This window comes from Pelodiscus sinensis, chromosome 16, assembly GCF_049634645.1.
Source record: "Pelodiscus sinensis isolate JC-2024 chromosome 16, ASM4963464v1, whole genome shotgun sequence".
Lineage (NCBI taxonomy): Eukaryota > Metazoa > Chordata > Testudines > Trionychidae > Pelodiscus > Pelodiscus sinensis.
In genome coordinates, this window is record NC_134726.1 from 27493822 (window position 1) to 27514179 (window position 20358).

At 48.3% G+C, this 20358-nt stretch overlaps 1 long non-coding RNA gene across 2 annotated transcripts in view; it reads left to right on the forward strand.

The window, feature by feature from the left end:
- LOC142818619 (uncharacterized) overlaps positions 1-20358 on the forward strand; it is a 76064-nt gene that overhangs the window by 37507 nt on the left and 18199 nt on the right. The window contains exon 1 of one of the 2 annotated variants that reach the window (XR_012896175.1): positions 19488-19699. The exons of the other annotated variant lie outside the window; for it this stretch is intronic. This is a non-coding gene — a long non-coding RNA (uncharacterized LOC142818619). Of the gene's footprint in view, positions 1-19487; positions 19700-20358 lie in introns of those variants that run through there. 2 annotated transcript variants of the gene reach the window in all.

The following is a 20358-nucleotide window of genomic DNA, read 5'->3' on the forward strand; positions in this document are numbered from 1 at the left end:
AGTCCCCATAGCTGAGCCTTGGCTCCTAATCTAGTGAACCTACTCTCTGAAGTTGGGGACCCCTCGGTATTTCTCCATAATCAGCAGGGAGGTGATGACGACTCCACCACCTTCACCAAAACTGAAGGACCCTCCAGCAATGCTGTTTATGTGGGACAATATAACACCAATGTAGGCCCTTAGAATATGTGAGGAAATAACAGAGCAGTCCTCTCAGCCACACAGTGCGTGACTGCCTAAAATCACTTGTGGCTAGTAATTAGTAACACAAAGTCGGCTCCTGAGATGTTTCTCCTCTTTTACTCAAGAAAAAAAATTGCATTGGTAAAATTCCTACGGAAGACAGAGTCAGGACTGCAGAATTAGACCCACAGTTGGGCTGCGTCTAGACTGGCAAGTTTTTAAAACTTGCCAGCTGTCTACACTGGGTGCTTGAATTTCCGCAAGAACACTGATGATCTCATGTAACGTTGTCAGTGTTCTTGTGGAAATGCTATGCTGTTCCCGTTCGGGCAAAAGCCCTCTTGCACAAATGCTTTTGCGCAAGAGGGCCAGTGTAGACAATGCGGTATTGTTTTGTGCAAAAAAGCCCCGATCGCGAAAATGGTGATCGGGACTTTCTTGCGCAAAACCGCATCTAGATTGGCACAGACGCTTTTCCGCAAAAAGTGCTTTTGCGGAAAAGTGTCCGTGCCAATCTAGACGCTCTTTTCCGCAAATGCGTTTAACAGAAAAACTTTTCCATTAAAAGCATTTGCGGAAAATCATGCCAGTCTAGACGTAGCCTTGAGGTTTGCACGTTTGAGAGACTGAAAGCCCTCAATTCCCCCCAATCTCAGGTACAGAACCACTCAGTGACTAGGCCCATTCAAAATCATGGTGTGGCAGGGTTAAAGCAAGAAGTGACATGGTTGTGGATGTGTCCTAGTAGAAAAACATAGTCAGTCCAAGACAGGCAACCTTCCTCCAATCAAGAAAGTTAGCTAGTAGCTCATGTGAAGCATCTTGAACGGGTTGTGATAGGTGTTGGCATCAGATACCCAGATTGTTCCTGATTTGGGGCGGCTTTTAAAGCAGGTTGGGCTCTCTTTTGGGGCAGCTGAAGATAGGTGCATGTTAGGTAGCTCAATGAATAATAGGATAGCAGAACTGACTCCAGGTTCTACTCTGCAGGTTAAAGGACCCAGAAGGATTAGGGAAGAAGAGTTGTTCTCACACTACCTGTGGATTTGGACACAATATTTTAGCAAATCTTACATACATGCATCAGTGGCTTTATGACTCATGGCTTTATGACTTGCCTTTGCTTCCAGTCCATAGAGACCATAAATTGCTCCTGCGGGATCATTCTGGACACAACAGGAAGAGGCTGGCCTACAGAAGCAGGCTGGGGGACTGGGTTACTAAATCCAGGAACCTGGAGCGAGACTACTCATTGCTTGCGTTATTTTGGGACACGTTTTCAGAGTGAGCTGCGCTGTCTGAGCTGTTTCTGCTCAGCTAATTGGAACTTGAAGACACAAGTCTCTTTTCTGGAACAAAGAATTTCATCCCCTTTACACTAGATGGTCAGTATTCATGTCTTTGCAAAGCCCTGCCTGACAGATTAATGTAAAACATGCGGGCAACTGAGCTGTAATTTGGTTCTGAACTAAGATAGAGAAAACAACTGTGGTTTTTTTCCCTTTCCAGGATACTTTGGCAGGGGGTTGGGTGTTGGAGGCTCAAATTTGGATTCTCTTTACTCCCCAGGCACATCTGAGCTGCCATGAGCAATCAGGCAGAGTGACAGCTCTGCACAACTCTCCAAGTTAACAAGTTCAAGCGTTGATGATTAACTAGATTCACAAAGTTGATTGGAAAAAAATAGGGATATAAATAAATATTCCTGGAGATATTCCACCCCCTGTAGTCATGAACTTTGAATAATTGGAGGGAATTATGCTGAGTACTAATCAAAAGTTTTTTTTTTTTAATTTGCGAATTACGGCTGGGTTTCATCAGTGTCAGGCTCTAATCATCTCAAGACATCTTAATTGACCCTTGGGAGTTGTTTATCTGATGCTGAAAGTTTTAGATGGGGTCACATAGTCAAATAAATGCAAAAGAAGGCGCAATGACAGAAGTAACAACTCACATGGCTTGAATGTCACCTGACTTAGGGGAAGATGTAGATTGTGGGCCATTTGGACAAGTGTGTTGGCCACCTTACCGCTTTTCCTCTTAACAGCGGCTCATGCACAATGGGCCTGATTATGGCTGCTCCAGTCAATTTTGTGTCCCTATCTTTCTTTTCTTCCTGCCACCCCTCGCTGTAGAATCAGACCACCTTCCACATAAAAGAATAATAGAAATGAAGTCTCTAGGGGTGTGTCTAGACTACAGGGTTTTTTAAAAAAACTTCCCCTGCGTCTAGACTGCTGTGTTCTTTTAAAAGTAAATCAAAAGAGCACGGCAGTTTTTTCGACTGCAGAAAACCTCATTTTACAAGGAATAACGCCTTTTTTCAAAAGTGCTCTTTTGAAAAAAGGCGCTATGTAATGCAAACTGTGCTTTTTTGAAAGAGAGCATCCAGACTGCCTGGGTGTTCTCTTTTGAAAAAGCGGTTTGCTTTTTCGAAAGTACTGGTTGTAGTCTAGATGCTCTTTTTTGAAAGAGGCTTTTTTGAAAGTATCTTTTGAAAAAGCCTCTTTCGAAAGAGGCTTGCAGTCTAGATGTAGCCTAGGCCAGTGGTCTCCAACCTTTTTACACCCAAGATCACTTTTTAAATGACAGACCAAGCCAAGATCTACCGCCCCGCCCCTTCCTTGAAGCCCCGCCCCTTCCTTGAAGCCCCACCCTCTCTATTCTTCTCCTCTCCATGACTGGCTATCCCCAATCCTTATACTGCTGCTTTTATTATTATTATTATTTATTATTCTGTAGGAAGAGGCTTTTCCAACATTTGGCCTGTCTGCACTGGACCAAATGTCAGAAAAAAACCCTTCTTTTGGAAGCCACCTTATTCCTTCTGGAAAGAGGAATATAGGGGTGACCAAAAGAGCCTGTTTGCTCTTCCACTAAAAAAGCGGAAGAACAAACGCAACCCTGGATGCAGAAGAATTTTTCTGGGATATCTCCAGAATCCTGAAAAACTCCTGCAGTCTAGCTGGACCCTTGCTGTGTTGAGACAGGGTGTGTAGGCTCTGGGGTGGGAATGAGGGATTTGGGTGTGGGAAGGAGTGAGAGGTGCAAGCTCTGGGAGGAAATCTGGGAGGAAAGCTGGAGCGCGGTTCAGCCTCCTCTGGGCTGAACGCCACAGCCAGCAGGCAGGCAGCTTCTCCTCTGCGCCAGCCCGCGTGGAGCATGGTGCACCCTAGCTGAGCGCCATGGCCAGCTGGCCGGGCAGCTGCTTCTCTTCCCTCCATCACGGCTGCCCTGCGCTCAGCCCAGGGAGGCTGCGCCTAGCTCCAGCTGTGAAAGCCATAGTCAGCTGGCTGGGATGTTTCAGCCCTCCCGACCTCCCAGCTCCCACAATTCCGCGCAGCTACTCACCTGTGTTGTTGCTCAGTGAGTAGCTGCTCCTCAAATGAGGAAATCTAATGTAAATGTACTGCGCAGGTGCGCAGTTCAGAGAGGGCTCAAGAGCTACTCTTAGAGCCCCTGAGATCTACCGGTAGCTCACGATCTACTGGTTGGTGACCACGGGCCTAGACGATCTAATGGCCCTCTGGATAAATGGATAAAACTCTGCCCAGGGCAGGCCTTGGTAGGCTTGGTGGATAAAAGGGTGTGGCGGAGTTTGTCCTTCTGATGACAGAAAGGCTTTTTGAAAGGGAGAGATTGTTCAGCATTTCCTAAAGTTGGTCAGACTGATTCTTTCTTCAGAGCCCTGTTCCATTCATGGCTGGCTCTGTCCCGCCTCTTGAGAACAGGGCAATCATAAAACACTAGAACTGGAAGGGACCTCCAGAGGTTATCAAGTCCAGTCCCCTGCCCTCATGGCAGGACCCAGTACCGTCTAGAGCAGTGTTTCTCAAACTTTTTAAGACTGAGGAACACCAAACAATAATTTTTTTTTATGAGGAACACCAAAGATTTTTTTGTTGAGCAAAAACAAACACACAAAAAAGGTTGGGGGAAAAGAAGTTATTGAGCACAAAAAAAGGGGGGGGGGCCGGGGGGAAGCTATTGAGGAAAAAAATGCGCCTGCCCCTTTAAGGGTGGCCATTTTGAACTCTTATTCTCTACAGCACACCTTCGACTGCCTCGCAGCACACTGGTGTCGCGGAACACAGTTTAAGAAACATTGATCTAGAGTCTAGACCATCCCTGATAGATGTCTATCAAGGGGAGGGTGAAACTGTTGGAACTGAGGGCATATCTCCTAGGTGCCAGTAGCAGGATCTGACCAGATGTGGGCATTCATGCCATGGGAGGGTGGGAGGACAAGCTTGACCATTCAGTGCATGATGCACAGCCCGCCTTTGTGTGCAGGCCTTTTCTCAGTGAAAAAACTGCTTAGACTGTGAGATTTTGGGGATTGGGTTTGGAAAAAGACCACCCCTGTTATTTCATAGGAAGAAAACGCCTGCTTGGCCAGGAAGCTCAGACATGTTGGACACAGCACCCCAGGGAATGGAGACATGTTGCCAACATCTGCCACACAGAGGGGAGCTGACAGCCTGCAAGGGCCTCTGGGCAAGGGAGGTGGGGGCTGGCTCAGTACTCCCGGGAGGGGGCGAGGCCTCAGGTGGGAGGGGTGGGGCCGGGACATCCAGCCTTTCAGACTGCATCCAGGCTTTCACACTACCTGGTGCGCAGTGCACCCCCACACCCACTCAGCACTGCATGGCACACCTCTCCATCAGCAATTTAATGGCCTGGGGCTCCAACCACTGCTGCTGCCACTATGGTGGCACCTGCAGCCTTTGAATCACTGGGCCCCAGGGTGATGGCTCCCTTTGTCCACCCCCTGTCAGCAGCAGTCATTGATTTTTAAGGCACAAGGGGACCACCGTGATCACCTCATCTGACCTGGTGCCCAACACAAGCCAGAGAACTGTGCCTATCATTCCCACATTCAGCCTGAAGTCTTGGGTGGCGCAAGAGCACATCTCTTAGACAGCCAGCCCCATCCCAGCGAAAGACGTCTGTGGATAGAGAAGCTACCGCATCCATTCTCGAGCTGTTCCAGTATCTGCCTGGAGTCACCTAGCACACCTCCGCCCCTTGCCAGGCATTCTTTTCTCACTGGTGCACACCGGAGCGGCCCTAAGCACTGAAACTTTTAGGAGCTGTTCCCTCACCCCACGCCCAGTGTCTTTTATATCATCGTTCAAAGCAGGTTCCCATGTTGGTAACTTTTTTATTTCCTCTTAATGCAAATACGTATATTAGTCACTGGAAGTTTAACCCTTGCATGTGTAATACGCATCAATCCAGTAAGGGTCTTTCTCCCTCGCCAGCCTAGTAGCTGGACCTCGTTCTTTAGCTCAAGTCCTCTGCAGGGACTGCTTGTGTGACTCCTGCATTAAAAACCTGCTGGAGCTTAAAAGCCCAAGTCCATTATTTTTGATTGAGAGTTGCACGGGCTGCTCTGTGTGTGTGGGGGGGGGGGCGGTGTCTTAGTAAATGTCATCGCGCTGAATAAGAGGATGGACCATATCATCTGCATAGAATACTAAAACTGGAAGGGGCCTCGAGAGATCATCAGGTCCAGTCTCCTGCCCTCACAGCAGGACCAAGCACCATCTAGATCATTTCTGATAGATGTCTGTCTAACCTGCTCTCCAATATCTCCAGTGATGGAGATTTCACAACCTCCTAAGGCAATTTATTCTAGTGTTTAACCACCTTGACAGTTAGGAAGTTTTTCATCATATCCAGCCTAAACCTCCCTTGCTGCAATTTAAACCCATTGTTTCTTGTCCTATCATCAGAGGCCAAGGAGAACAGTTTTCCCCTCTCCTCCGTGTGACACCCTTTTAGATACCTGAAAACCACTATCATGTCCCCTCTGTCATCTCCTTTCTAAACTAAACAAGCCCAGTTCCTTTAGCCTTCCCTCATAGGTCATGTTCTCTAGACCTTTAATCAACCTTGTTGCTCTTCTCTGGACCTTCTCCAATTTCTCCACATCTTTCTTGAAATGTGCCCAGAACTGGACACAACACTCCAATTGAGGCCCAATCAGTGCAGAGTAGAGCAGAAGTGCTCACAACACTCCTATTAATGCATCCCGGAATCATGTTTGCTTTTTTTGCAACAGTGTCACACTGTTGACTTATATTTAGCTTGTGGTCCACTATGACCCCTAGATCCCTTTCTGCAGTACTCCTTCCTAAACTGTCACTTCCCATTCTGTACGTGTGACACTGATTGTTCCTTCCTAAGTGGAGTACTTTGCATTTGTCCTTATTAAACTTCATCATATTTACTTCAGACCATTTATATGCATAACCCCCTCTGCCCACAGTCCATTTAAATAAGCATGCCCACAACTACACCCCAAATCCTGCCATGCTTAAACATTGAAAACCCAAACTTTGCTTCTTTTAAGGTGAATTGACAAGATACCCAGCTAAGAAGCCTTCTTTTATGGCCACTAGCAGGAAACAAAAATGCCCCCACGACCTGTGTTATGTGTTACACATAGGACTTATGTCCTGCTCCCCCTTCCCTGCCTTACTACCTTGCCCACACTGCCTAGCATACAACCCATAGGATAATATGAGATTTAGTTTTGACTTGCGGCATGGCCATGTTTGGGTTGCTGTGGAAACACTGCATTTGAACTTCTTCCCTGCTGTCATAACATTGCATTACAAAGAACAAGTTGGTGTTGTCTGTTTGGCTTTTTATTCAACAAAAACAATGTGAAGGGCACAGTTGTATCCCAAAGAGCTGTGTTTGCCGAATATGCACAAACGTGCAAGGCCTAGCTGCATGTACAGGGCTGCTCTGTCTGGTTTCTGGCAGCTTCTAAAACACAGAAGATGGTGAGCACCACTAGAGGGCTCACAAAGTATTTAAAAGGGGAGCTAAGCTCCTGTCTTCACCCCCTCAATACAGTAGACTTCTGATAATCCAGAACCTATGGGACCTAGATGGTGCCAGATTATCAGCTATGCCAGAGTATCAGGAGGTACTATAAACTGGTTATGTATATACTGTATATAGTATATCCTGTATATAAAGTGTTCTTAACCTTTTTATTGTACATACTGTATACAGTATACTGTAATGTTTTAGGTTTTTTTAACCCTTTTTTACCCTTTTTGCTCAGTTCAGCTGCTGCCACTGTTACCTTGCGACTCATTTTTTTGCCGAAGCTCACTCACTAGACTCTTGCCATTTTGATGCCGGACTATTGGAGTTTTATTGTAATATGCTTCTTCAGGTAGTTCAGTTCTAAGTCCTTCAACGAAACATAGCATGGTGGGCATTTTACAGATAGAATAATGCTCTTGTTTGGCCCCAGTTTGGCTATGTCTGGACTGCAGGCTTCTTTCGGAAGAAGCTTTTCTGGAAGAGATCTTCTGAAAAAAACTTCTTCCAAAAGAAAGCATCTACACAGAAAAAGCACATTGAAAAAGCAATTTGCTTTTTCGAAAGATAGCGTTCACACTGAATAGATGTTATCTCACATTTAAGCTGTGATTACTACAGACGGAGTGGCTACCAGGGCACCTATGCTTTTTCGTCTTTCCTCTTCTTTCGAAAGAACTCCCTCTTCCCCATCCTCACACGCCTTTTTCCGAAAGAGCTCTTTCAGAAAAAGGCTTCTTCCTCATAGAAAGAGGTTTTCCAATGTCAGAAAAAGCCCCTCTGTTCTTCTGATTTTCTTTCGAAAGAACACGATTGCAGTGTGGACAGAAGTTAAGTTTTTTCTGAAAAAACTCTGCAGTGTAAACATGCGTTTTAACATGACTCTGCCGGGGCTTTCTGGTACATCTTGGCTGAGGGTTTGTGCCTGAAGTGGGTTTTTTTAAAAAAAAAAATGCTTCCAAAATTCTGCAGAGGGTAAGGCTAGAGATTGCAGACTCAAGACGGGTAGATGAAATACAGTGAATTTTTGCTTATTCCATTCTCTCATTTCGTCACACCAGCACCATCGAGATGTGTGATGGGGAAGCCCATTTTCAGAGGCAATGTTTGTCCCTGGTTTACACAGTTTCTTTATTGGCAAAACTATGTCGGTGAGGGGGGTAATAATCCACAGAAACTACTTGCCCCATAATGTGCAGACAGTTTTACCAATAGAGAGATGTTTTAGATCTGGTATAATAGATTCTTCTTCCTCTGTGAAAATAACGATAGTGGTATAAAGCAGTGTTTCTCAACCAGTGGTACGAGTACCCTTAGGGGTACTCGAGGGAAGTCTGGGGGGTACGTCAACACAACTGAAATTTGGAGAAAACTGAATTTTTGTTATAAGTTTTACAGCACTTTGTTATTTTTGTACTTTTTACACCCCAAAATTTCATCTCCCACTTGGCTACGATTAAGTTGTTTAAACAAATATGTTGCAATAGTAGAAACAATTTTTTATGTTTCTGAAAACTGTAGGTAGTGGGGATACTTACAATATTTTTTTTTAAAAAGGGGTACTTTATAAAAAAAAATAGGTTGGTGAATCACTGGTATAAAACACCTTTATTCAGCTATAACTGCATCCATACTTAGGGACTTGGGAGGTTATACTGCTTTAACTCACCCAATACAACCAGGAAAGCTGACAGACTCACCAGGTCCCTGGGCAAGGTGAAAGGGAGGACAGATCCATGCCCCCCCCAAAAGGGGCGTGGCCATGGGCAGAAGGGGTGGGGTTGGGGCTAGCCTCCACTAGGCAGCCCTCACCACCGCCAAAGTGCACCAGGCCCACTCCAGGCATCCCTGTACGCCATCCGGAGCGCACTGCCATGGAGATTTAAAGGGTCCAAGGCTACAGCTGCTGCTGCGGTAGCAGGGGCAGTGGCTGGGAGCCCTGGCCCCTTTTGAATGGCCGGGCCCAGGGGCAGTTGCCCCCTTTGTCTGACCTATTGGCTGGCCTTAGTACAACTTTTGTATATAAGCCAGGGCCTGAGAGATGAGCACAGTTTTGAAGAGAGGAAAGCCTATTTCTCATTTTTAGCAGCTCATTTGGAATGGTGCTTCAGGGAGGGAGGGTGCACAGATGACCTTGGCCACAGCCAGGGGCTGCATTCCCAAGCAAGTGCCCTCCAGAATTCCCCAATACAGCTTGAAAATTCGTCATGTTGAAGAAACAGAATTTATTGCACTACTACCTCAACTGAGCAGGCTGCCACTTACCCCTCCTTGGTTGCCACTGATCATATTGCAACTTGCTCCTTGACAATACGTAGTGTGGGGATGCACCCAATGGGTTAAAAACAAGCGTGAATGCAGTTGTCTGAGGATAAAGCTGCTGCCGATGAGCTGCTTAATGGAGTGCTTATTGGGAAGCTGGCAGGTATAAATAGGAAGCACAGAGGTGGTGTGTGGGGTTTTTGTTGATGAAGGAGCCATGCAAATGATGAGCTATGTGGTGGAGAGAGACAAGATTAAGTTATCTGTGCTGCAGTGTTTTTCATGCAGCGCAGTGTCAGAGAAAATGCAGTCTCTTTGGAGAGGAATGAGCCCAAATGAAATGCATGGTCTGGTCTATTTTTGCATCAGTCGTTATAAAAAGCAATAGATCGAGCTTCCTTCCCCTCATCTTCTGCACCTGTGTAAGGAATCCAGGACCGGGACTATGTGTACCTCTGTGCAGGGCTAAGTAAAATGGGGCCCTGAGTTTGGTTGGGGTCTCAGGCGCTACCACAGGACAAATACGAAGCAATAAATCAGGCAGCTGGTAACATCTCCAAAGGGAAAGCTGGCTGTCTTGCAGCTTGGTCTTGCACTTTTTCAGAGCACAGACCTGGAAGCTAATTGAACAAGGATATTGGTTGACCCCCACGTCCGTGTCATTGCATCAAGATGTATCAGGTGACCGCTCTCACTCCCTCACCCACACACACTCCACATTGTGGCACACAGCCTGGGGCCGGAAATGAACTCCATAGCGGCAAGAGTTCACACCGATCTCCTCATGGTTCACAAGCTGAAGATCTACCCAGAGGCTGCTATTCAGTTACAGTTCAGAAGGGGCTTTCGAGGCTCAGCTGTGGCTGCTGTGTTTCCCCCTCCCCCCATTCAGAGGGGCACATGTTCTACTATGGCTGAAAGAAAGGCTTGGAGTTGCTCGGTGGGCAGGGAGCATGTGTGACCTTTTTTCCACAACCTTATTTCCCAACCACTTGGAACTGACTCTGGGGAACTGGAAATCACGGAGGAGAAGGGGGAGCTGCCATTCAAACCCTAGGCATGCTCCTTCTTTCTTGCCTGGCATTTAGGCTGCCATTGCGTAACGTTGCTGAAGCCACAGCTTAATTTGCTTCTCCGCATTTTCCAGCATTTTATAATACTTGTCAGGCAGACTGAAGCTGTGAACTTGTGCGCAGTAATCCCCTTCCCTCTTTCCCCTGCCTGGAGCTGAGCCTGCAGAATCCAGCTAAAGCTATTCCTTTGTTTTGTTGGCTCTTTAAGCCTCTTTTATTTAGTTATTTCTTTTTTTTCCCCCTTTGCTCCCTCTACACAAGGAAACAGCCCTGCCGACTGCTCGCTATTCCCTTTCTGTGCCTGTCACCCCAAGACAGTCCAACAAAACGAACTCTTCCGTGGCGCTAATCGCTGTCATTTTGCAGAATTTCTATAATTAACTGCTGTCAATCCCCTTGGAGACCCAGCGGATTCAGTCCCTCCTTAGCCTGCAAAGGGAGACAGAGGTCTCCCGCACTGCGGAGCGGCCAGGGAGACGGCGCAGAAGGGATCAGTTCCACTGGGGATTCACAGCAGGAGAAAGGGATAATTGCAACAGGCCTACATCAAAGGCTGGCCTTGCAGCAAAGAGCTAGCTAGGACTCTGAGCTTCTTCTCTTGCCTCAGCAAGCCTGCTTATCTTGTATGACTCACGGCAGATCAGAGAGGGTGGATTTCGTGGAGGGAACGGGAGACCGGTGTGAGTAGGCAGACTACAGTTTCCACTGACTGTGCAAGAAGGCTTCCTATGGAATGCAGACGCAGCAATGGCAGACAGCCAACATGGCATCTTGCCTTTGTCCCTCTTCAGCCATGTTCCTCACAGCCTTTGGCTCTGAGTCTATTGGACTCTGAACATTGCTTTGGTGTTGGCTGGAGCATCATGCTCTGATGAAACTCAGCTCCCAACAAAAACCCTTTCATACAGTTTTGGTGGCTAGTGTAGGAAGCCCTGTTTCTACCACCACATTCAAGTCTAGCCATCAAGATAGGCCTGAACTTTTTGTCTGTAGAGTTTTCAGACAAGGCCTCCAGCCTCAGCCACACAAGGAGTGGAGGGGATTGTGCCCTGCATCTGAGGGCAAAATTTCCTCCCATCTTTCAGTTCCCTTTTGTGGTCACATTCACTCTTTTGCATCTAAAAAAGGTTCAAAGCTTTACTCCAGAGAGCCCAACCAGTTTCATGATAGCCCGTTTCTTCTGGGGCCTGCTAAAAGAGCAGGCTCCCTCATGTCTGAGGAGATGAATTCTTCTCGGTCTCATGGTGACAATGATGGAATGGCCCATTTTGCCATACTTGACTGATCATTTTTCACTTCATCTTCCCCAGCTCCCATTTTCATTTTGATTCCAGGCTAATATGTATCAGTTTATGATATCTGAGTGTTCAGAAAAAAACAAAACCAAGCATGAAGTCTGGATGTTATTGACTTGAGGCACATATTTAGATTAGTTATTTGATCATTTTCTTTATTTTAATTTTCATATCCCTGTCTTCTTTTTCCCTTTATTGCATTTCTACCTCTTTTTTTTTGAGGGGCGGGGGAGAGAGATTTGGAATAAATATAAACTTTCCTGGTAATATTTTTTTAATAAAAAACATCATTTATGATTATTTTTCTTTGCTACTAAATGTCATCCGCCTTGTTTGATTTGTTATAAATCTCGTTTAGTGCCTTCTCTGGGCTGAGAATATGAGAACTCTGCCAACTCAGTGGGAACTGAGTTTGTACATGCTTTCTGAGGGGATACCTGGGCTCCAAGATACCTTAGTTCCAAGGTTGTCAGAGCCAGGGGTGGTAGTGGGGATAAGCTCCCACTGTCTATAAAGTACCCCTATACGGCGTGCGTCTCCAATAGCCTCTGACAACCAAGTCCAGCTCCTGGCCTTCACGTGCGGTTTAGCTTGTAAACCCGGCAGAACTGTTTTAACTGACAGGAGAAGGGGCGCAGGCGGGTCACTGGCGCCTTATAACCAGTTGCTTCGGGGAGATGATACTCGTCAGCCTAGGAAGGCAGTTCATCTAGGGGAAGGAATACCCTGATTTTAAACCTCCGCTGCCTTGCGGCTATATTCTTCCATGGAAAAGGCTTCAGGAGTAAACCTCGAGGAAAAATCCGGAGTCGGAGTCCCTAAGGCAGTTCGACGCTGCTTGCAGCCTTGCTCTGGCAACTCCTGCGACGGCGCCGATGCCAAACTGTAGCAGCCCTGCTGTTCCTTTGGATCCATCGACGACGTGGAGAGGGGGGACCCGCTACGTGGGCAATAGCCTGTTCCTCCATATTACATTGCCCTGGCTAGTATCCGACTACCAACATATCTCGCAACCCTGGAGAGGACACTCCAGCCTCGCTAGCGTTACTAGCGCGGAAACAACACGGGGAGCAACAGTTTACCGGTTATAAGCCACAGCTCAATTGGCGTAGAGCATGGCGCCAGGGGTTGTTCCCGACGGTGGGAGGGATCTTCGGGTCTCACTGGGCAGTTACCGCCCGCCTCAAGCTGGGCAGCCCCCAGACAGTCAGGTACTGCCCCGCCACAGTCTGCTTTCCTCACTGGGTGCATGGGGATTAGGAACATTCCGAACGGCAGGCTGCAACCATTGCACCAGGCAACAAAACACTGAGAAAGAGACCACCTCTTAAACTGGGATGTTGGAATGTCCGTACAATGTTGACGGGCCTCTGCAGAAGCTGGCTGAACGTGTCTACCTGGAGTCACAGTGTGGTTTCCGCGCAGAACGGTCAACCGTAGACATGATTTTCTCCCTACGACAACTCCAGGAGAAGTGTAGAGAACAGCAGATGCCCCTGTACGTCTCCTTCATTGATCTCACCAAAGCCTTTGACCTGGTCAGCAGAGACGGACTCTTCAAAATCCTTCACAAGATCGGCTGCCCACCAAAACTGCAGAGTTTGATTGAATCCTTCCACACAGACATGAAGGGAACAGTACAGTTTAACAGAAGTTGCTCCGAGCCTTTCAGCATCAGCAGCGGCGTCAAGCAAGGCTGCGTTCTTGCCCCCACATTGTTTGGGATCTTCTTTGCCCTGCTCCTTAAGCATGCCTTCGGCTCAGCAATGGAAGGAATCTACCTCCGCACCAGATCGGACAGCAAGCTATTCAATCTCTCTCGCCTCAAAGCCAAGACGAAGATACGTGAGACGCTGATCAGGGACATGATATTTGCCGACGACGCAGCAGTCGTCACACATACCCAGGAAGAACTACAGTCGCTGATGAGCCGTTTTTCCATGGCCTGCAAAGACTTTGGGCTGACTATCAGTTTGAAAAAAACAAACGTCCTAAGCCAGGACACTGTCACTCCACCAGCCATCACAGTAGACTACTACCAGCTTGACGTCGTCCACCAGTTCACGTACTTGGGCTCCACCATCACCGATAATCTCTCCCTTGACGCTGAGCTCGACAAGAGGATCGGAAAGGCAGCCTCTACTTTAGCCCGCCTGACAACCCGAGTATGGACCAACCCCAGGCTGACAATCGCAACAAAGATGGCAGTGTACAACGCCTGCGTCATCAGCACCCTGCTGTACGGGAGCGAGACATGGACCACATACGCGAGACAAGAGCGGAGACTGAACGCTTTCCATCTACGAGGTCTGCGCCGCATCCTGGGCATTACCTGGCAAGACAAAGTCTCCAACCTCGAAGTTCTGACTCGAGCCGGCCTCCCCAGCATGTACACCATGCTCCGACAACGTCGCCTGCGTTGGCTTGGCCATGTACGCCGCATGGAGGACGGGAGGATCCCAAAGGACATCCTCTACGGGGAACTGGCATCTGGGAAGAGAACCACAGGGCGCCCGAACCTGCGATTTAAAGATGTCGTGAAGAGGGACATGAAAGCCATCGACATAAACACGCAGTCCTGGGAAGACCTCGCAGCAGACCGCCTGAAGTGGAGGGGCACCCTGACCACACAGCTCAGGTCAGGCGAAACGAACATGATGCGTGCATCAGAAGAAAAGCGAGCCCGCAGGAAGTTACGCAACAACAACAGCCAGGGAACCACCTATAGCTGCGACTTCTGCGGCAAAGAATGCCTGTCCCGGATTGGCCTTTTCAGCCACCAACGACGCTGTCCCCGACGCTGTCCCAGACAATCCGACACGAACCAAGACGAGAACTAGGATACGTCATCCATGGTCAACTGACCGACGGAGGCCAACAACCTGGGCTCACAGACACCCTGCCATGCCTGGGGACAGTTGCAGAGTCAATGAGGGTGGAGAGAAATTTCCAGCTCCTTGCTCCCATCATGCTCACAGAATATTAGACTAGAGATGGAAACTATCTCTTGAGTGAGCCAGTGCGTTTCTGGCCAGAGGTGGATTGTCCCTGACTTTGTATATCCTTGTGTTCTTGATATCCATATTCTACAGCTAAGGCCTGGTCTACGCTTGGGGAGAAAGTCGACTAAAGATACGCAGCTCTGATATTCTTAAGAGAACAGCATAGCTGGAGTCAATGTACTTTAAATCGAATTTCCCTGGCGTCTCCACTGCAGGTGGTCACTGGGAGAAACTCTCCTCTCGATTTCCCTTATTCCTTGTCACCCTGTGGAGTATCGGGGTCGACAGGGGTGCTGTCAGTGGCCGATTTCATTCATCCTTACTAAATCGAACCCTGGAAGATCCATCTCCAGAGCATCAATCTCCCAGTAAATATAGACAAGCCCTCCCATTGGGCTCTCCTTTTTGGGTTCCCTCCCACCTATTGGGTTCCCTCCTACCTGTGTCTACCCACAAGCATCCACATTCCCAGTCATTGCCTATCTGTTACCCTCCCCTCCACAGCAGCAGTACCAGCTCCTAAGAGGCCTGTTGACAAAGCTCTGACATCTCCTTGTGCCCACTGGCCTGGGGAGCCAGGAGGTGGAGTCAAAGTACCTCAGTCCAAACAGAGAGGGAAGGAGGGAATCCAGTCTCGACCTGCTGCCAGACAGGGCTGAGGATGGACAGATAGTGGAGTGTGTGTGTGTATGTGTGTGCCGAGGATACCAGTAGCAGAGGGTGTCATAGGTCGGGACTGAGATGCCTCAGCAAAGCTGCTTGAGGACTCCAGCCCAGGAGCAGCAGGGCTGATGGTGCCATGGCAGTGCTGCAGGACAGAAACTTGCACTGCACCTTCCCACCTCTTGCCTGGCTCTGTTAGTCCCTCACCTTTCCAGTCATGAGAACTCATTCCCTGGCCATCAGAAAAGCTCCAGAGAAGCAACTCAGTACCTGCTTTGGGACCTCACAACAGCCAGCTTCCATTCATCTGCTGGCTCCACCCCGCTGCCATTTGACAAGGCATCTATCATCCATGTACCTGACCCTGCATCTCTCACTCCCATCAGCCATCATGGTGAAGCCAGTAGGGCTGCTTGGCTGATGCAGAATGAGCCAGTGAGCTTTTGCTTATATGCTTACGTCATTCATATTAAAAGTAGAGACAGAAACCTCTAATAGATGCCCTAGCTGCTGTGTGTAGTATCATCATTTTACAGAAAAGCCTTTTCAGCAAAATGCGTAAAAATAACTAATGGCATTAATATAAACACATATCTCCACTGCTGTTTAAAGCTGTCACTCGGTTAAAAAAAATAGTGGTACCGCATCCCAAATGCATAGCAATTATGTGGCAAGTCTCTTTATTACAGTGTGTCAATCAGCGATGAGGTAGCTGCAAATAAAATCACTTTGCTATCCAATGATATTCCCAGCATTAAGCTCTTAGATCCCGCCTCTGTGTAATATTTTTAAAGTCTCTGTGAGTTCCCAGTGTATCAAATTGCAAAGTAGCCACAGATATCGAGCAGAGTTTATTTATAATGAAGGAAATATCTTTCTTTCTTTCTTTCTTTCTTTCTTTCTTTCTTTCTTTCTTTCTTTCTTTCTTTCTTTCTTTCTTTCTTTCTTTCTTTCTTTCTTTCTTTCTTTCTTTCTTTCTTTCTTTCTTTCTTTCTTTCTTTCACATGGTAGCCCTTTCCCATCCCCTCTCTTTATATGCAGGACTAGGCTTTGTCAAAAGTAATTTGAAAGAGTGAGTTGAGAGGTAGGGCAAGAAGAATTAATCACACCTCATGGCCAAATCCACGCACATCACATCCACACAAGTTGTAATACATCATTATATTTTAGTACACGGCTGCCCCGTAGCAGGCACAGAAATACATCCTTGCTCTTCCTTGCCCTGACTGTCCAGTGCATTCATGCTGGCATTCACGCAGTAGTTTGTTTCTTCATTCTGGCCTCCCCATCAAATCTCTTTCTATATTTGCAAGCAATCATCTAGCTAGGCACTTTCCACCTGCATTCTGATTTCAGTGCCGGGTTGGTGGGTTCATCATACTGCCTTTGCCCACTCTGCTTTGAGTCAGTTACAATATGAGCTCTGCCCGCATCTGTAAACTCACTCTGAACAAACATTTTGGCATATCAATTCTGCATACTCACTCTCCAATGTCTTCAGCCTCCATTGTGGCCTCCTTCCCAGGTAACTCCCACCCTCATAGCCCCCTGCCTGCAGCACACTTAATTCATGCAGATAGTCACCATTGACCGTGATAAAGCTATTTGTGTGAAGCAAGTCAGACATGTGCCTAAGGGGATGGCTTCACTGCAGAGTTTTAGCCAGGGCTACCCTTAGGATTTATGGGGCCGTACACAGCACTGTGAAACTGGTGCCCCTGTAATCTTCAGCAACACACTAATGAAATATTTGTAAAGCAAAATTTAAACGAAGATCCTGTAGACCAACACAGTAAATTCAGAAACTGACAGGACAGACCTGGAGTTGGCAAATGCCAGTTAAATGGCTTAATTACCACTTGAATGGCTCTTTCACAGGCTCAGTGTCTGCTAATAGGGCTGGCAGGGTTTGTTTGTTATTTTCTCACGTTTAAGTTAACTAGATCCTTTATGGAGGAAGCAGCACCACAGAACAGGTATAGGAAAAGGAGGGTGGGTGGATATTAAGATCCAGTGGTGCCTCAATTTTTTGGACACCGTACACAGCTGTGTATTCTGCATATAGGTAAGGCCGGCCCTGGTGTTAGCTCAGCTATTTGGTGCCCAGCTCTGAGTACCTGTGTTACCTTAGCAATGGCAGTTCCTGAGTTACTGTGCCTAGTGTCTTCCCCGCTGTGTGACTAGGATCCTGGATCCTTCATGCTGCAGTAAGACGAGTGATCCTTTAGGAGTGCATTGTGGGGGAAATTTGTCTTACCAGCCCTCAGGTTACTTAGCCTGTGTCCGAAACACAAGGTGGGCAGGGTCCCACCTTGAGTGAAAGGAGCACCCTACCTGTAGCCTCTATCCCTAGACAGGCCAACCAGTCTGGGTATATTTCATAGGTGCCAAAAAAAGTCCTTAGCATCCATTAGCAGCCATGCCCCCCTTTGCTTCTTGCCCACCATCTGCCCTGCTGATCAGCTCCTCCCTCCCACAATCAGCTGTTCTGTGGTGTACAGGAGATACTGGGAGAGGATACATTGATGAGGTGTGCTTGGGAAAGGTGGTAGAAAAGAGGTGGGAAAGAGGCAGGGCAGGAGAGGAGCAGGGGGAGCAGGAAGAGGCAGGGCAGGGGTGGGGCCTGGGGAAAGAGTGCAGCAGGGGGATGGAAGTGCGGGGCAGGGTTCAAGTGTCCCCCCCAGGTAGAGAGGAAGTCAGTGCCAGTGGTTAACTTGGCAAGTTAACTCTGCTGTGAAGACACAGCCTGAAGAGTTTGCAAGACTGGGACCCGTGTCCCTTGGGTAGGCTCTCGAATGAAATGGAGACATCCTTCTTTCCAACTGATTTCTATCGTGTCTGCCTGGAGTGGGTAATGTGGGCACTGAAAGCTTTGGGGTCATTGTAACGCAAGCAAGTTCTCCAGTGTTCAGTTGCCCCGTGCTTTCCACTAGGAGCTTTATTCCTTTCTCTGGTGACTGTAAATCCCTCCTCTACTCACCACCCTCACCGCCAGCCTCCCAGTCCTCCGGCCACCGCACCATCAATTATGCCATGAGAAGGCTGATCAATCTCATGTCTAAACGTGATAATGAGACCCTGCTTTTCATCACAGGAAACAAAGAGACCTTTACTCTGATTAATCTTCTCGTTTCGAGCCGGGAGCGAGAGAACGGATGCAAACACCTGAGCCTCCCAGACTCAATTTCAGTGAGAATCGCAGACATTTCTCCAGCTGGCTGAGGGGGGCCTTCATTCCATTTCGTCTTATCCTGCTGCTGCTGCTATCTACACTGCAGCTTCGGCAGGGGAAAAGATCCCCTGGGAGGTACATACCCCACTCAGTCCTCAATGGCTCAGCTTGAGCCCTGGCCTACTCCGCTTGTGGCAGGGGATAGGCAAGATGAAATGAGTTTCTGGCTTCTCAGCATACTTCCTGCCCTTTATTCACCAAGTGTAACTCTTTTCCCCTTTCCCCCTCCCACCCGGTCACCCTTCCTTCCCATCTGTCTCCCTACCTGTTGTCTCTGACATACTTTACCCCACACACAAGCAGGGAAGACAGGTCTTTGCATGGAGATTATAGAAATACCTCAGAGCTTTGTTCCTTGAGTGACTCTCTGCAAGACTCCCATTGTGGTGCCAGTTCCTATGTCACTGGTGAGTGCCGGTGGACACTGGGGTAAATTCCATGTGCATTCTCTGCACGCTGCCCAGGGTTTCCCTTTCAAACTGGAAAAGGGCCTGTAAACTTCAGCTCAGCAATGCCCAGCTCCTGGAGCTACAAGTTCAAATCCTACTAAGGTCAACACATCTCTTTCTCCTTCCCAGGCAGACACACTGAGCTCCGTTCACAGTATGAGAGTCTTTTAGGTTCGACCATAAAAATATTTCTGAGGTCAGACTTTGGGAAGTGTGACCCCTCACTGAAGCTGACAGAGTTGCCTTGACCCAGCTGGCTGAGAGGGCCCCACCCATGGGTGTCCCGTGAGCCTGGGCAAACTAGGCAGTTGCCTAGGGTACTGCTGGCCCGGGCACCCGATGATGACATCACGGGGCGCCGGAGCACCCCGTGATTACATCATGGCCATTGATGGCCATGCAGGCGGGGACGCCGATAGCGCCTTCTGCCTGGGGTGCCAGCTGCCGCAGCCGGCCTCAGGCCGCTCCTGGCCCCACCCCTACAGCTCTGCTGAGCATGCTCCAACTGGAGGCCAACTATAAAGGCCTCTGGAGTAGCTCAGTCAAGGCTGACTGCTGAAGGGGAAGGAGGCGGTGCTGGAGCTCCAGGGGAGGAAGCGTAGCCAGACCAAATGGTGGCAACCAGACCATGAGGGGACACATTAGAAGCGCAAGCCTGGCACGTGAGGACAGAGAGGACTTCTGACAAGTTCTGGTAGGAAGTAGCCCAGGGCAGGGATTTGCTCCCCGAGCTCTCAGCGTGTTGTGGCAGGATTCCCCATTAAGCGAGCAATGGACCATGCCACAGCCAGCAGGGCCCTGGGCTGGAACCCAGTGCAGAGGGAAGCCTAGGTCCCCTTATCCTCTCCCTAGATACCTCCACGCAAGGGAGCTTTTCCGGTGCATAATGTCTGAAGCCACTGGGCTGTAATACCCTGAACGGAGGGACTTGCATATTGACCGAGGCTGCTGGGCCATGATACCTGCATACAGGGGCATGCAACTTGACTGAGATTACTAGACTATAATACCCTGAGGCCGTTGGGCCATTCTGTAAATAGACCCGGTGGCTGTTAGGTCACTCAATCAGAGAGAATAAGTTTGAGGGGCCTCTGAGGACCTGTTGCCCCTTGACAGGGGGACATGTCAGATCCGAGGGCACTTTCTGCAGGAACTTGTTTCTCTCATCAAACTTTCCCTTCCTCCAGGATAAAGACCTAGAGTTGGGGCTTGGTCCTGCCATGAGTGCCGAGAACGGGACTTGATAACCTTTCAGTCCTATGCAGGGCTGGATTACCCAATAGGCAGACTAAGCATGTGCTTAGGGCACCAGCAAAGCAGGGGCACCAAAAAAAAAAAAAAAAAAAAGAGATT